Source organism: Temnothorax nylanderi, unplaced genomic scaffold, assembly GCF_030848795.1.
Source record: "Temnothorax nylanderi isolate EJ_2023f unplaced genomic scaffold, tnyl_v1.0 TNYL_tig0015_pilon, whole genome shotgun sequence".
Lineage (NCBI taxonomy): Eukaryota > Metazoa > Arthropoda > Insecta > Hymenoptera > Formicidae > Temnothorax > Temnothorax nylanderi.
Genome location: NW_027249077.1, coordinates 2,227,215 through 2,234,027, shown reverse-complemented (window position 1 = coordinate 2,234,027; position 6,813 = coordinate 2,227,215).

Genomic DNA, 6,813 nt, shown 5'->3' with positions numbered 1-6,813 from the left:
CCCACGGAACTCTCCTCCCGGGAAGGTGCACCGCGAGCAGAAGTCGAGCACACCTTCGAAGTAAAAGCAGCCTGTCGGGAGCACCTGTACGCGCGGGCCGCGCGCGCAAGATGTCTCGTCGCCGATCATCATCGTCATATGTAACGACGGTTGTTGAGAGGCGCGTCGTGTCGCGTGTCTCCCCCTTCTCGCGCATTTCTCCGGCCGACTAATCGACTTCGCCACGAACTTTATCTAACCGGGACGGGGACGAAGACACCGTCTCGACGCCTCGCGGTAGCGAAGAAAGCGTCATTGTTCTTCCTTATGGCCGTACAATTATCAATTGATATCAGTTATCATAAAGTTATCATAAACATCATAAAGTGCATTAAAAAATAGAATAGCCAAAACCTCATCTTGATCACCAAGTACTTTTTAATCGGTTGACAAATTTTTCGAAAATTCTGATTAAGGGTAAAAAATTGTTTAGAGAATTTTCTTTTAGAAATGATGTGGATATTTTTAATAACGCTCGACTTTCAATTGTTCGTGTCCATTACTTAAACATACATCGTAATAAATTATGAAATCTTATACTGAAATGATCGAATGAAATCGTATCACAGCTATTGAGGGGAGATACGCCATGCCTGATTCCAAAGTCTGTCCTTTCCTTTAGCGGTAGAAACGAAGAGAATCGTAAAGCACGGGTAGAAGTCGTAAGACGGAGACGGAAGGAGTAAAGATGAGGGTGAGGCTCTAGAGAGCAAGTGAGCGAGCGAGGAAGAGACATTGCGGAATGAGTGACTGAGGAAGAAGGAAGGAGGCAGAGGGAAGAAGAGAGTGTATATGTGTGTTTGCGTGTGAGAGCGAGAGAGAGAGAGAGAGGGGAGGGGGGAGGGAGAGAGAAAGAGAGATAGAGAAAGAGAGATAGAGATAGAGAGGGAGAGGGAGAGAAGGTGAGGTCCGCCGCAAAATACAAGTTGGTAGGATATCGACCAGCCGGAAGTCTGAGTAGTTGTTGCCATGGAGACGCTCAAGTCAATTTGACCTGGGCCAACAGTCACCGGCATACTGATGCACGATATGCCATCCCATTATTCATATGGTTTTTACACGGTAAAACATATTTCGCGGCGCGATTCCCCAACGGCGTATACCGTTTCGCGGAAGCCTGGAAATCCCCCCTCTGCCGCGGAGCGCGATCGTCTCGGAATCCCTCCGAGAACGAAAAGAATTCCTCCATCTTGAATTCGTCTGTCAAAAAATCGCGTTCATCTTTTCGATTAAAGTAATACATATTCAGAATAGAGCTTTAAAATATTCCTGGAAATTGGTTGGTGTTACCGCAGCAGGCAGGCGAAATAATCGATATGCCAAGAATAACATCTTAGGGTAAAACAACATCGTGAGATTGTTTAGGCCTCTCTTTGCCACCTTAGAAGAAGCATACCGCTCACAAGATTCGATTATTAGCCGCGAACAAAAATCGTTGGTTCCCAGAAATTATTCCAAGACTATATTTCTCAGAACCTCAAACTTCAAACAAACAACCTAAGCTCGTTCTGAGCATATCGCATACCACGCGGCGCAGACGACGTTGAAAGAAGCGAGGGAGGATGACCGATCGGGCAGACTCCCCGGATTTCGGCGGAGGGTCGAAGCTACTGTCCGGAAATAGTCTTATACCTCGATGGTAAGTGTGCTCCAAAAATAGCGAGATTCCGCAATCCTAATTTCTCGTTTTTGTACGTCTGGCTCCGCGAGAGTAAGGCTGGCACGTCCTCCGAAGGATTCGATGAAAAATTTCGCACCGCTTTAATCGTGGGTAGACAACCCCAATTCGATATTACGGCATTTTCTTCCGATCGCGCAAACGCGATTAAATCGGCAGAAAGAAGGAGACGCAGGACCAAAATTCTGATCGAAAGTGTAAGAGAAATAGATAACGCGATTTCGCTGGAAAAACTTTCCCAGAATTTACAGGATCGCAGGCACCTGCCAGGCACTAATTAAGGATTCACTATAAGCTATTCAAAATGGCATGTGTGAAGCCAAACTTAATCGACGATCTGGTGATTTGACGCGGCATACGTGGGACGTGTCGATCGATTTCAATTTATCCTTCGTACCCACCCGCCCACATCGTCCTGCGCTTTCCGCTTTAACGTAACATCGAAGTTGACAATCTTCGAATATTATTAATACAGCGTGATCGTTGTTATTAATCCATAAGATGCCGATGTCGGGAGCGTTAGAGCGAAAGCGACGTGTTTTGATTTGCAATTATATTTTTAGCGAGAGACATGAATGTCCCACGTGCGAGAAAAGTTGCGAAACTGCTCGATTTGCATTTTCTCAAATCACGCAGAGATGAGGAATATCAGCTGGGAATTATTATATTATTAGATCCTTGATATATTTGGAGCGTGCTTCTTATAGCTCTTTGTAGCTAAAGAGAAATATATTTTGAGAGGCAGGTCTAAGGCACCGACACAAAGTGAGCAAGATAAGATTCATGGATAATTTTAGCACAAGGGTATTAGAAATATAAAAGAAATTATAGAAAAAAACGTTCTCTCTCTCTCTCTCTCTCTCTCTCTCTCTCTCGAGTTGCCATATTTTTACAGTGTTCCTTTTACGCTCGGACACTCTTCAAGTATAGCACACGTTTACGACTAATTCACGAGTCAAAATCCGTGGGATAAAGAAATAATTTATTTAAGCCTGAGAATCAATTCTCGATTAATAAATCAAGAATTAATTAAATGAATCAATTTAATAAATAACAAATTTCCCTTTTTCGAATACGTGAATTTATCTCAAAATTATACGCTTACAATACCGTATCATATTTTCGTATACGCTAATTGTTAATTGATGGATGCCCTTAATTAGCGCCAAGATATCATTCTAATTAAAATTGATAGAAAAAAACTGAGATACATATATACATACAGCGTTCAATTCGGCTGCGGTTAGTCTGCACGATAATTTCGCTTGGTTAAATTAACCCCGCGTTAATACGGCATAGGTCACCCCTCGAGCACTTCTCCTTCTCGCATGAGCTACTCAGTAATACGAATGTATAGCTGACACGCGTGACGCGGCCTGTGCGTATGTGCGTGCGTACACGTGTGCGCGTGCGCGAGCGCGCGTCTATATGATCGGCGTCGTAGTTGAAGTGAATATGGTGTACCTACTACGAATCTGGCCACCGATAATGTAGACTTGATCTGTATATATGTACATATATGTGTCTATATATACACGTGCATCGGCGGCCATGCGTATGCATTTACACGGCGTTCTCGTCTTTGGTTATATTTATATGCGACTAGAATGCATGACACATAAGTCGAAAATAGCTCATAGAACGTTCCATTAAACGAGCTGCGTGATGAAGTGCTGTCAGATTCGCATAAAGCCCACCACTATTTCGATTCGCGCGAACATCGGAGTTACTAAAGTTGAAAATGCCCGACTTTGAGGGAAACACGCCCGTTATGCCGGATAGTTAAGCGATAAAATACGATCAGCTGTCAGAAATTTCAGATGAAATGTTCTTCCTTGAGAATTTAATCGAACAATACAGAATTTTAGGTGAAGAAAATGCATTTGTATTTCCTAAGTACACTTCAAAATAATCATATTCAAATTTAAGTAACAGTGGCGTGAAGAAAAACGAGCGCATTTTTTTAGCTAAATGCGCAATATTTTACAATCATATCCTATACACGCGATTGTACCTTTAGGATAATCGATATCGATTGAAGTCTACTTTTCACTTGTTCTTAAAATCGTAATTAAAATGGTAATTTTGGTTTGGAGCCGCCACTTGAATTACAGTTTGTCTTTTATATTCTGCGAAGGGAAACCAGCCCTCCATCCTTAACTTACTCATCGCTGCTCCGCATGTTCGAGAAAGTAATTTTCGTTTGAGCTATTCTATCGCCCCTCGAACGAATGATTACATCATCCAAGGGGGATGCGTCGTTCTCGCACCCATCCAGCGGCGGATTAACTTGATGCGCAACCCCGTCACTAAAATTCATAATCCGTACAGGCTGTACAAGACACGTATTTCTCCAAGCTTGAGACAAAAAGTTTTCTACGTAAGTTTATTATTTTCCTCTGTATAGATTTTGTGTAAATTATAAAAAATAAAATGTTAAAAAATAAATAAATTTAAGCAACATCCGATAAACTAAATTAACGTGGTGTATTTCTGTTACAAATATTTCTTCTGGTATTTTGTTTGCTTGTATTAATTTTTAAAATATGTTATTCTGAATGTTATACATAATCTTTTTATATTATTTAAAAATATTAAAATAAAATAGAAAACTAAATAATTTATTTAAAAATTTTTTATAAAGAATAAATATAATTAATCTTCTCGAGTAAAGAATTGTATTATTTTATTTTCCACTAAATTTTAGAAAATGTGAAAATCAGAAAAGTAATTATATTTAGTAAAAAGAATTTAGTACAAAATTTTTGCATTTGTATGTGGCTAAGATATACAACACGAATTATGGGATAAAAAATATACAATTTATCAATATATTGATTCGCAGATAAATATAAATTTTTCAATGGATCATGAATGTAATCTTTGCACTTTTTGTGCTAGAAAAAAAGAAATATCTTGAGAAGGGTGACATCACACGGCACAAAGAGTAGATATAACATTCTGCTGCTCTTTACTCAAGAAACTATTAGGTTACCGAATAATTCATGCTGGGTCGCAACCCGCCAATCCGGTGGCGCGCAACGTACACGACGACGACGCCGAATCCAAAGTTCGTGGGGTCGTGCAGGATGCAACGAGAGTCGAGAGAGGCAGGACAGGAGAGAGAAGAGAGTGAGAGAGTGAGTGAGAGAGTGAGTGAGTGAGTGAGTGAGTGAGTGAGTGAGTGAGTGAGTGAGAGAGAGAGAGAGAGAGAGAGAGAGAGAGAGAAGCTAGGAGAATATAACAGAGAATGGAAGGGAGAGCAAAACTGAGAGCGGGTATACTCTTGCCAATCTCACCCTGACACCCTATATCCTGTGGGGGGGCATTGCCACCCCGTTCGCCCCATAATCATCTCTCTCCTTCTACACACTCTCGATAAAGAGAATGTGACAGAGAGAGAGAGAGAGAGAGAGAGAGAGAGAGAGAGAGAGAGAGAGAGAGAGAGAGAGAGAGAGAGAGAGAGAGAGAGAGAGAGAGAGAGAGAGAGAGAGAGAGAATGAACAAACGAAAGAACCAACTAAAAGTGAGGATGAAGGGTAGGCGCCGCGGTAAATAGGCAAAAGTGAGATAGGTAGACTCTGAAAAGAACAGAGAAAAACAAAATTAGGAGATGGACGAGCGGCACTGAGAAAGAACGCAACGGACAGCAGAGAACGAGCTCGGATGAATATACAGAAAGAAAAGAAAAATGAAAACAGGAGAGAGATAGGGATTTTAAACAAGCAGGACGAAAAAGGGAGATGGTCGAAAAAAGGTGGCACGATGCAAAAATCGGAGCGATACCAACAGATATGCAAAGGGGAGAGAGAAAAAGAGAGAGAGAGAAATAGGATTGAATCTAGAAGCAAAAGGGATAGAGTTAACGTTGAGAGAGATAGAGAGAGAGAAAGACAGAAAAGAGCATTAAGGAAAGAAGAAAAAAGAGTAGAAGTAGAGAGAGAAAGACGAGAAAGGAGAGGGGAAGAGGGAGGGAGAGGGAGAGAGAGAGGAGAGGGAGAAAGGGAGGGGGAGAGAGAGAGAGAGAGTTAAATAAGGCTAGAGCTGTTGGCGTTCCGACCCGACCTCTCATCCCCATTCCTGTCTCCACCCACCCTTCTGAAGCACCCTCTCGCCGCACTACCTCATCTCCACGTCCCTATGCCTCGCCTACCATGGCACAACCACCCACCTATCCAGCCCACCGACCAACCATACCACACAGTAACACCCCAACCGACAGATCAATACCTACCAACTACCAAGCTGCTCCCAGATTATCATTCTATCCGACTACTTTGAACGGCCCCGAAAATTGAGTGACCGCGCGCCGGTCGAGGATCACACTTGATGCATGTATAAACAACCTTCGTGCAAATGTTAAACCGCCGCCTACGTGCAACAAACTACGCAGATTCATCGTGCGCGAGATAGCATCAATCATCGCGGTGGATGTTCCACGAATTCGCGCGCTTGCCGAAGAGTCTCGCAATATTCAGGATGTCACAAAAACTGTCCTGCGTTAACCGCTTGATCTAATGGAGCATTTGAACGAAAGATTGTTTCAAGCGTGCACTGAATTTTACTTGAGATAAAAAAAATTGAAATATAAATATTTTTTTCGGTTAATTTCAACTAGATTTTCTTTGATAAAATTTTAATTTGACATTAAAAAATGCTTTATGTTTACAAAATATTGAAATAAATAAAATAATTTCTTATTGCTTTTCTATTTAGAAAAAATTGATTCCAGAATCGTTGAATTATTTTCGATGACTGAAGAATTATAAGACTTGTCATAAGTTTTCATGACTGTCAATAGATGAAGGCTGGATGGCGCGAAGCAAGTAATCGAAATTTCATAATCAGATTCAGATAACAATAGCCAGCTGTCGATATAAAATTTTATTTGTATTGATGGCTCGCGAGAGGAGAATCCACGATGTACGGGAAAATCTCAGAAGTGACTTCAACTTCAAGCCGCGGAAAGTAGGTCGAATCTCCAAATAAGATTCACCATTTACGAACCAAAGGGGGAGCGAACGTGCGATTCATCAACGGGAGCTCTTTATCCACTTTTACCGGCGCGATGAAATTAATCGGATTCCCCGGTGTGA